Source organism: Hemiscyllium ocellatum (assembly GCF_020745735.1).
Source record: "Hemiscyllium ocellatum isolate sHemOce1 chromosome 27 unlocalized genomic scaffold, sHemOce1.pat.X.cur. SUPER_27_unloc_18, whole genome shotgun sequence".
Classification (NCBI taxonomy): domain Eukaryota; kingdom Metazoa; phylum Chordata; class Chondrichthyes; order Orectolobiformes; family Hemiscylliidae; genus Hemiscyllium; species Hemiscyllium ocellatum.
In genome coordinates, this window is record NW_026867485.1 from 65820 (window position 1) to 75793 (window position 9974).

A 9974-nucleotide genomic window follows, 5' to 3' on the forward strand; every position below is an offset into this window, starting at 1 on the left:
GCATCCTGATGCGGATTTGTTTGCATGTGTTGGGATGATTGTTTCTGCAGCTATAAACGAGTGAACAATCCTCACTCTCTCGGCGGAGCAGGACAGTGCCTGTTTGTAGACGCGGTTACGTTTGTTTAACAGTTTAAATGTAATTTTTTGTATCCATTGCTCCCGATGTGATCTCTATAACATTGGGGAGACTGGAGAGGCAAGTCACTTCTCTGGGACTCTCCTCTGCGCGCCTTTACAGGGAAAAAAAAACCTACCCAGGTAAGCTTGCGCTACACCAGCTTCTGGGTCCACTCCGCGCTTTTTTCCCTATAAAGGCGCGCAGGAGAGTCGCGGAGATGTGACTTGACTCTCTAGTCTCCCCAATGTTCTCGAGATCGGTGGAAGTCTTCTTACTGCCGCAGCCCGGGTACGATTCCCGGGCAGAGAGGAAATTTTCAGCAGAGCTACAGGAATGAATCTACGTCTCCCTGGTGGTCTAGTGGTTAGGATTTGGCGCTTTCACCGCCGCGGCCCGGGTTCGATTCCCGGTCAGGGAAGCAGTTTTCAGCGGGTCGACGGGCTATCCAATCGTCTGAAATGCGCTGTACGGTTGTTTATTGATCTTCGTCGTTCCTGGGTGCTGCAGAGTGAAGTAGCTCGTTGTAATAGCATCCTGATGCGGATTTGTTTGCATGTGTTGGGATGATTGTTTCTGCAGCTATAAACGAGTGAACAATCCTCACTCTCTCGGCGGAGCAGGACAGTGCCTGTTTGTAGACGCGGTTACGTTTGTTTAACAGTTTAAATGTAATTTTTTGTATCCATTGCTCCCGATGTGATCTCTATAACATTGGGGAGACTGGAGAGGCAAGTCACTTCTCTGGGACTCTCCTCTGCGCGCCTTTACAGGGAAAAAAAAACCTACCCAGGTAAGCTTGCGCTACACCAGCTTCTGGGTCCACTCCGCGCTTTTTTCCCTATAAAGGCGCGCAGGAGAGTCGCGGAGATGTGACTTGACTCTCTAGTCTCCCCAATGTTCTCGAGATCGGTGGAAGTCTTCTTACTGCCGCAGCCCGGGTACGATTCCCGGGCAGAGAGGAAATTTTCAGCAGAGCTACAGGAATGAATCTACGTCTCCCTGGTGGTCTAGTGGTTAGGATTTGGCGCTTTCACCGCCGCGGCCCGGGTTCGATTCCCGGTCAGGGAAGCAGTTTTCAGCGGGTCGACGGGCTATCCAATCGTCTGAAATGCGCTGTACGGTTGTTTATTGATCTTCGTCGTTCCTGGGTGCTGCAGAGTGAAGTAGCTCGTTGTAATAGCATCCTGATGCGGATTTGTTTGCATGTGTTGGGATGATTGTTTCTGCAGCTATAAACGAGTGAACAATCCTCACTCTCTCGGCGGAGCAGGACAGTGCCTGTTTGTAGACGCGGTTACGTTTGTTTAACAGTTTAAATGTAATTTTTTGTATCCATTGCTCCCGATGTGATCTCTATAACATTGGGGAGACTGGAGAGGCAAGTCACTTCTCTGGGACTCTCCTCTGCGCGCCTTTACAGGGAAAAAAAAACCTACCCAGGTAAGCTTGCGCTACACCAGCTTCTGGGTCCACTCCGCGCTTTTTTCCCTATAAAGGCGCGCAGGAGAGTCGCGGAGATGTGACTTGACTCTCTAGTCTCCCCAATGTTCTCGAGATCGGTGGAAGTCTTCTTACTGCCGCAGCCCGGGTACGATTCCCGGGCAGAGAGGAAATTTTCAGCAGAGCTACAGGAATGAATCTACGTCTCCCTGGTGGTCTAGTGGTTAGGATTTGGCGCTTTCACCGCCGCGGCCCGGGTTCGATTCCCGGTCAGGGAAGCAGTTTTCAGCGGGTCGACGGGCTATCCAATCGTCTGAAATGCGCTGTACGGTTGTTTATTGATCTTCGTCGTTCCTGGGTGCTGCAGAGTGAAGTAGCTCGTTGTAATAGCATCCTGATGCGGATTTGTTTGCATGTGTTGGGATGATTGTTTCTGCAGCTATAAACGAGTGAACAATCCTCACTCTCTCGGCGGAGCAGGACAGTGCCTGTTTGTAGACGCGGTTACGTTTGTTTAACAGTTTAAATGTAATTTTTTGTATCCATTGCTCCCGATGTGATCTCTATAACATTGGGGAGACTGGAGAGGCAAGTCACTTCTCTGGGACTCTCCTCTGCGCGCCTTTACAGGGAAAAAAAAACCTACCCAGGTAAGCTTGCGCTACACCAGCTTCTGGGTCCACTCCGCGCTTTTTTCCCTATAAAGGCGCGCAGGAGAGTCGCGGAGATGTGACTTGACTCTCTAGTCTCCCCAATGTTCTCGAGATCGGTGGAAGTCTTCTTACTGCCGCAGCCCGGGTACGATTCCCGGGCAGAGAGGAAATGTTCAGCAGAGCTACAGGAATGAATCTACGTCTCCCTGGTGGTCTAGTGGTTAGGATTTGGCGCTTTCACCGCCGCGGCCCGGGTTCGATTCCCGGTCAGGGAAGCAGTTTTCAGCGGGTCGACGGGCTATCCAATCGTCTGAAATGCGCTGTACGGTTGTTTATTGATCTTCGTCGTTCCTGGGTGCTGCAGAGTGAAGTAGCTCGTTGTAATAGCATCCTGATGCGGATTTGTTTGCATGTGTTGGGATGATTGTTTCTGCAGCTATAAACGAGTGAACAATCCTCACTCTCTCGGCGGAGCAGGACAGTGCCTGTTTGTAGACGCGGTTACGTTTGTTTAACAGTTTAAATGTAATTTTTTGTATCCATTGCTCCCGATGTGATCTCTATAACATTGGGGAGACTGGAGAGGCAAGTCACTTCTCTGGGACTCTCCTCTGCGCGCCTTTACAGGGAAAAAAAAACCTACCCAGGTAAGCTTGCGCTACACCAGCTTCTGGGTCCACTCCGCGCTTTTTTCCCTATAAAGGCGCGCAGGAGAGTCGCGGAGATGTGACTTGACTCTCTAGTCTCCCCAATGTTCTCGAGATCGGTGGAAGTCTTCTTACTGCCGCAGCCCGGGTACGATTCCCGGGCAGAGAGGAAATTTTCAGCAGAGCTACAGGAATGAATCTACGTCTCCCTGGTGGTCTAGTGGTTAGGATTTGGCGCTTTCACCGCCGCGGCCCGGGTTCGATTCCCGGTCAGGGAAGCAGTTTTCAGCGGGTCGACGGGCTATCCAATCGTCTGAAATGCGCTGTACGGTTGTTTATTGATCTTCGTCGTTCCTGGGTGCTGCAGAGTGAAGTAGCTCGTTGTAATAGCATCCTGATGCGGATTTGTTTGCATGTGTTGGGATGATTGTTTCTGCAGCTATAAACGAGTGAACAATCCTCACTCTCTCGGCGGAGCAGGACAGTGCCTGTTTGTAGACGCGGTTACGTTTGTTTAACAGTTTAAATGTAATTTTTTGTATCCATTGCTCCCGATGTGATCTCTATAACATTGGGGAGACTGGAGAGGCAAGTCACTTCTCTGGGACTCTCCTCTGCGCGCCTTTACAGGGAAAAAAAAACCTACCCAGGTAAGCTTGCGCTACACCAGCTTCTGGGTCCACTCCGCGCTTTTTTCCCTATAAAGGCGCGCAGGAGAGTCGCGGAGATGTGACTTGACTCTCTAGTCTCCCCAATGTTCTCGAGATCGGTGGAAGTCTTCTTACTGCCGCAGCCCGGGTACGATTCCCGGGCAGAGAGGAAATTTTCAGCAGAGCTACAGGAATGAATCTACGTCTCCCTGGTGGTCTAGTGGTTAGGATTTGGCGCTTTCACCGCCGCGGCCCGGGTTCGATTCCCGGTCAGGGAAGCAGTTTTCAGCGGGTCGACGGGCTATCCAATCGTCTGAAATGCGCTGTACGGTTGTTTATTGATCTTCGTCGTTCCTGGGTGCTGCAGAGTGAAGTAGCTCGTTGTAATAGCATCCTGATGCGGATTTGTTTGCATGTGTTGGGATGATTGTTTCTGCAGCTATAAACGAGTGAACAATCCTCACTCTCTCGGCGGAGCAGGACAGTGCCTGTTTGTAGACGCGGTTACGTTTGTTTAACAGTTTAAATGTAATTTTTTGTATCCATTGCTCCCGATGTGATCTCTATAACATTGGGGAGACTGGAGAGGCAAGTCACTTCTCTGGGACTCTCCTCTGCGCGCCTTTACAGGGAAAAAAAAACCTACCCAGGTAAGCTTGCGCTACACCAGCTTCTGGGTCCACTCCGCGCTTTTTTCCCTATAAAGGCGCGCAGGAGAGTCGCGGAGATGTGACTTGACTCTCTAGTCTCCCCAATGTTCTCGAGATCGGTGGAAGTCTTCTTACTGCCGCAGCCCGGGTACGATTCCCGGGCAGAGAGGAAATTTTCAGCAGAGCTACAGGAATGAATCTACGTCTCCCTGGTGGTCTAGTGGTTAGGATTTGGCGCTTTCACCGCCGCGGCCCGGGTTCGATTCCCGGTCAGGGAAGCAGTTTTCAGCGGGTCGACGGGCTATCCAATCGTCTGAAATGCGCTGTACGGTTGTTTATTGATCTTCGTCGTTCCTGGGTGCTGCAGAGTGAAGTAGCTCGTTGTAATAGCATCCTGATGCGGATTTGTTTGCATGTGTTGGGATGATTGTTTCTGCAGCTATAAACGAGTGAACAATCCTCACTCTCTCGGCGGAGCAGGACAGTGCCTGTTTGTAGACGCGGTTACGTTTGTTTAACAGTTTAAATGTAATTTTTTGTATCCATTGCTCCCGATGTGATCTCTATAACATTGGGGAGACTGGAGAGGCAAGTCACTTCTCTGGGACTCTCCTCTGCGCGCCTTTACAGGGAAAAAAAAACCTACCCAGGTAAGCTTGCGCTACACCAGCTTCTGGGTCCACTCCGCGCTTTTTTCCCTATAAAGGCGCGCAGGAGAGTCGCGGAGATGTGACTTGACTCTCTAGTCTCCCCAATGTTCTCGAGATCGGTGGAAGTCTTCTTACTGCCGCAGCCCGGGTACGATTCCCGGGCAGAGAGGAAATTTTCAGCAGAGCTACAGGAATGAATCTACGTCTCCCTGGTGGTCTAGTGGTTAGGATTTGGCGCTTTCACCGCCGCGGCCCGGGTTCGATTCCCGGTCAGGGAAGCAGTTTTCAGCGGGTCGACGGGCTATCCAATCGTCTGAAATGCGCTGTACGGTTGTTTATTGATCTTCGTCGTTCCTGGGTGCTGCAGAGTGAAGTAGCTCGTTGTAATAGCATCCTGATGCGGATTTGTTTGCATGTGTTGGGATGATTGTTTCTGCAGCTATAAACGAGTGAACAATCCTCACTCTCTCGGCGGAGCAGGACAGTGCCTGTTTGTAGACGCGGTTACGTTTGTTTAACAGTTTAAATGTAATTTTTTGTATCCATTGCTCCCGATGTGATCTCTATAACATTGGGGAGACTGGAGAGGCAAGTCACTTCTCTGGGACTCTCCTCTGCGCGCCTTTACAGGGAAAAAAAAACCTACCCAGGTAAGCTTGCGCTACACCAGCTTCTGGGTCCACTCCGCGCTTTTTTCCCTATAAAGGCGCGCAGGAGAGTCGCGGAGATGTGACTTGACTCTCTAGTCTCCCCAATGTTCTCGAGATCGCATCAGGAGCAATGGATACTAAAAAAATTAAATTGTAACTGTTAAACAAACGTAACCGCGTCTACAAACAGACACTGCCAAATAGCCCTGTCCTGCTCCGCCGAGAGAGTGAGCATTGCTCACTCGTTTGTAGCTGCAGAAGTAATCACCCCAACATATGTGAACAAATCTGCATCAGGATGCTATTTCAACGAGCTACTTCACACTGCAGCACCCAGGAACGACGAAGATCAATCAATAATCTAATGTACAGCGTATTTCAGACGAATGGATAGCCCGCAGAAAACTGCTTCCCTGACCGGGAATCGAACCCGGGTCGCGGCGGTGAAAGCGCCAAATCCTAACCACAAGACTACCAGGGAGACATCGGCCCCTTCTTGTAGCTCTGCTGAAAATTGCCTCGCTGCCCGGGGATCGAACCCGGGCTGCGGCAGGAAGAAGACTTTCACCGGTACATCCATCAATGTAATTTTTTTAGTATCCATTGCTCCCGATGCGATCTCTATAACGTTGGGGAGACTAGAGAGTCAAGTCACATCTCCGGGACTCGCCTGCGCGCCTTTCTTGGAAAAAAGCGCGGAGCGGACCCGGAAGCTGGTGTAGCTCAAGCTTCCCTGGGTAGGTTTTCTTTCCTATAAAGGCGCGCAGGAGAGGAACCCCAGGCACAACATGGGTAGTGCCTCCCACCCGCCCTCCTCGTCTAACCTGATAGTAAGACCCGTTGTGGTAAGCAGGTAAGAGCTGCGTTTTGCTGGTTCTATTCTTTAGACCTAGCATTTTTTAAAAGTTACTTTTAGTGGGATGGTAGTGAAGACAGTGCAATGTTCCTCTTGCGACATGTTTGAGGTGTGGGATGCCATGGTCGTCCCTGCTGATTACACTTGCAGGAAGAGCTCCTCCAAGACTGTGTTCGTGAACTGGAGCTGTAGTTGGAAGAACTTCGAATCATTCGGTAGGCAGAGGGGGTCATAGATCAGAACTTTAGGGAAGTAGTAATTCCAAAGATTGCAGACAGATGGGTGACAGTGAGGGGAACTTGGAGAAAGCAGCCAGTGCAGCGACCCCCTGCGGTCGTTCCCCTCAAGAACAAGTACACCATTTTGGATACTTGTGTGTTGGAAGACTTACCAGCGGTAAGCAATGGTGTTCAGGCCACGGCACGGAGCCTGTTCCCGTTGCTCAGAAGGGAAGGTTGGAGAAGAGCAGAGCAATAGTTATTGGGGACTCGATATTTTGTGGCCCAGAGAGGCGGTTTTGTGGGGGCGAGAGAGACTCACGATTGGTATGTTGCCTCCCAGGTGCAAGGGTAAGTGACGTCTCTGATCGTGTTTTCCGAGTCCTTAAGGGGGTGGGGGAGCAGCCCGAAGTCGTGGTCCACATTGGCACCAACGACATAGGTAGGTAGAGGGATGAGGATGTTAGACAGGCTTTCAGGGAGCTAGGTTGGAAGCTCAGAGTTAGAACAAACAGAGTTGTTGTCTCTGGTTTGTTACCCGTGCCACGTGATAGTGAGTCGAGGAATAGTGAGAGAGAACAGTTAAATGCGTGGCTACAGGGATGGTGCAGGAGAGGGGGGATTCTGGTATCTGGATAACTGGGGTTCTTTCTGGGGAAGGTGGGACCTCTATAAACAGGATAGTCTACACCTGAACCTGAGGGGCACCAGTATCCTTGGGGGGATGTTTGCTAGGTATCTTTGGGGGAGGGGGTTTAAACTAACTCTGCAGGCGCATGGGAACCTAGACTGTAGCTTTAGGGTGCAGGACCTTGAGTGTAGGGAGATTAGGAGCTTGGCATCAATCTTGAAGGAGGGTGCCTCTAAACAGCAATGTGACATTGAAGTATGCTTCAATGCGAGAAGTATACGAAATAAGATAGGTGGACTTGCAGCGTGGGTTGGTACCTGGGATTTTGATGTTGTGGCTATTACTGCGACATGGGTAGAACCGGGACAGGATTGGGCTGTTGCAGGTTCCAGGGTTTAAATGTTTTAGTAGGGTCAGAGGTGGGGGTAAGAGAAGGGGAGGTGTGGCATTGCTTGTCAAGGATGGTATTACAGCGGTGGAAAGGACGATGGATGAACACTCGCCATCTGAGGTACGTTGGGCTAAAGTTAGAAATAGGAAAGGGGAGGACACCCTGTTAGGAGTTTTCTATAGGCGTCCTAATAGTCCTAGTGACGTAGAAGAAAGGATTGCGAGGGTGATTCAGGAGAAGAGTGAGAGTAATAGGATGGTTGTTATGGGGGACTTTAACTTTCCAGATATTGACTGGGAAAGCTATAGCTCGAGTACGTTAGATGGGTCGGTGTTTATCTATTGTGTGCAGGAGGGTTTCCTGACACAATATGTTGACAGGCCAACAAGAGGTGAGGCCGTACTGGATTTGGTTCTGGGTAACGAATCAGGCCAGGTATTAGAATTGGAGGTAGGTGGGCACTTTGGGGACAGTGACCACAATTCGGTGATTTTTACTCTGGTGATGGAGAGGGATACGTGTGCACTGCAGGGCAAGAGTTATAGCTGGGGGCAGGGAAATTATGATGCGGTGAGGCATGACTTAGGATGCGTGGCTTGGAAAAGTATGCTTCAATGGAAGGGTGCAATCGATATGTGGAGCTTGTTCAAGGAGCAACTATTGAGTGGTCCTTGATAAGTATGTACCTGTCAGGCAGGGAGGAAAACGTCGTGTGAGGGAGCCGTGGTTTAATAATGAATTGGAATCCCTTGTTAGAGCGAAGAGGGCGGCCTATGTAAAGATTAGGCGTGAAGGTTCAATTGGGGCGATTGAGAGTTATAAAGTAGCCAGGGAGGATCCAAAGAGAGAGTTAAGAGCAGCAAGGAGGGGACATGAAAAGTCCTTGGTTGGTAGGACAAGGGACAACCCAAGGGCTTTCTATAGGTATGTCAGGAATAAAAGAATGGCTCAGGTTGGAATAGGTACAGTAAAGGATAGTAGTGGGAAGTTGCACATGGAGGCCAAAGAGATTGGGGAGACACTGAATGAATACTTTTCATCAGTATTCACTCAGGAACAGGACATTGTTGCCGATGTGAATATTGAGTCACAATTAATTTTAATGGATGGCTTTGAGGTATGTAGGGAAGAGGTATTGGAAATTCTGGAAAGGATGAAAATAGATAAGTCCCCTGGGCCTGATGGCATATATCCTAGCATTCTCTGGGAAGCAAGGGAGGAGATTGCAGACCCATTGGCCTTGATTTTTATAACCTCGTTGTCTACAGGAATAGTGCCAGAAGACTGGAGGATAGCAAATGTGGTTCCCTTGTTCAAGAAGGGGAGTAGGGATAACACTAGTTCCTATAGCCGGTGAGTCTCACTTCTGTTGTGGGCAAAGTCTTAGAGAGAATTGTAAGGGATAGGATTTATGAACATCTGGATAGGAATAATGTGATCAAGGATAGTCAGCATGGTTTTGTGAAGGGCAGGTCTTGTCTCACAAACCTTATTGAATTCTTTGAGAAGGTGACTAAGGAGGTGGACGAGGGTAAAGCGGTAGATGTGGTGTATATGGATTTTAGTAAGGCGTTTGATAAGGTTCCCCATGGTTGGCGACTGCAAAAAATACGGAGGTATGGCATTGAGGGTGCGTTGGAGGTTTGTATTAGGAATTGGCTGGCTGGAAGAAGACAGAGGGTAATAGCTGATGGTAAAGGTTCATCTTGGAGTGCAGTTACTAGTGGTGTTCCGGAAGGATCTGTTTTGGGACCATTGCTGTTTGCCATTTTTATAAATGACCTGGAGGAGGGGCTAGAAGGTTGGGTGAGCAAGTTTGCGGATGATACGAAAGTCAGTGGAGTTGTTGACAGTGAGGAAGGATGTGGCAGGTTACAGTGAGATATAGTTAAGCTGCAGAGCTGGGCAGAAAGGTGGCAAATGGAGTTCAATTTTGGTTAAGAGTAACAAGAAGATGGATTACTGGGCTAATGGTTGGATACTTGGTAGTGTGGATGAGCAGAGGGATCTTGGTGGCCATGTATACAGATCTCTGAAAGTTGCCACCCATGTAAATAGTGCTGTGAAGAAGGCATATGGCGTACTAGCTTTTATTGGTAGAGGAATTGAGTTCCGGAGTCCTGAGGTCATGTTGCAGTTGTATAAGACTCTGGTGCGGCCGCATCTGGAGTATTGTGTGCAGTTTTGGTTGCCATACTATAGGAAGGGTGTGGAGGCACTGGAACGGGTGCAGAGGAGGTTTACCAGGATGTTACCTGGTATGGTAGGAAGATCGTATGAGGAAACGCTGAGGCACTTGGGGCTTTTTTCATTGGAGACAAGAAGGTTTAGGGGTGACTTGATAGAGGTGTACAAGATGATTAGGGGTTTAGATCGGGTTGGCAATGAGAACCTTTTTCCACCTAAGGAGTCAGCTA

The 9974-nt window shown here is 49.5% G+C and overlaps 8 non-coding genes across 8 annotated transcripts; all 8 read left to right on the forward strand.

The window, feature by feature from the left end:
• The first annotated feature begins 467 nt into the window (after nucleotides 1-467).
• trnae-uuc (transfer RNA glutamic acid (anticodon UUC)) lies at nucleotides 468-539 on the forward strand. Its single transcript has one exon. It is a non-coding gene; the product is annotated as a tRNA-Glu (tRNA).
• Nucleotides 540-1117: 578 nt separating this feature from the next.
• trnae-uuc (transfer RNA glutamic acid (anticodon UUC)) lies at nucleotides 1118-1189 on the forward strand. Its single transcript has one exon. It is a non-coding gene; the product is annotated as a tRNA-Glu (tRNA).
• A 578-nt stretch (nucleotides 1190-1767) lies between these two features.
• Nucleotides 1768-1839, forward strand: trnae-uuc (transfer RNA glutamic acid (anticodon UUC)). The gene has a single exon. It is a non-coding gene; the product is annotated as a tRNA-Glu (tRNA).
• Nucleotides 1840-2417: 578 nt separating this feature from the next.
• Nucleotides 2418-2489, forward strand: trnae-uuc (transfer RNA glutamic acid (anticodon UUC)). The gene has a single exon. It is a non-coding gene; the product is annotated as a tRNA-Glu (tRNA).
• A 578-nt stretch (nucleotides 2490-3067) lies between these two features.
• Nucleotides 3068-3139, forward strand: trnae-uuc (transfer RNA glutamic acid (anticodon UUC)). Its single transcript has one exon. It is a non-coding gene; the product is annotated as a tRNA-Glu (tRNA).
• Nucleotides 3140-3717: 578 nt separating this feature from the next.
• Nucleotides 3718-3789, forward strand: trnae-uuc (transfer RNA glutamic acid (anticodon UUC)). Its single transcript has one exon. It is a non-coding gene; the product is annotated as a tRNA-Glu (tRNA).
• A 578-nt stretch (nucleotides 3790-4367) lies between these two features.
• Nucleotides 4368-4439, forward strand: trnae-uuc (transfer RNA glutamic acid (anticodon UUC)). Its single transcript has one exon. It is a non-coding gene; the product is annotated as a tRNA-Glu (tRNA).
• A 578-nt stretch (nucleotides 4440-5017) lies between these two features.
• On the forward strand, nucleotides 5018-5089 carry trnae-uuc (transfer RNA glutamic acid (anticodon UUC)). The gene has a single exon. It is a non-coding gene; the product is annotated as a tRNA-Glu (tRNA).
• The last annotated feature ends 4885 nt before the right edge of the window (nucleotides 5090-9974 follow it).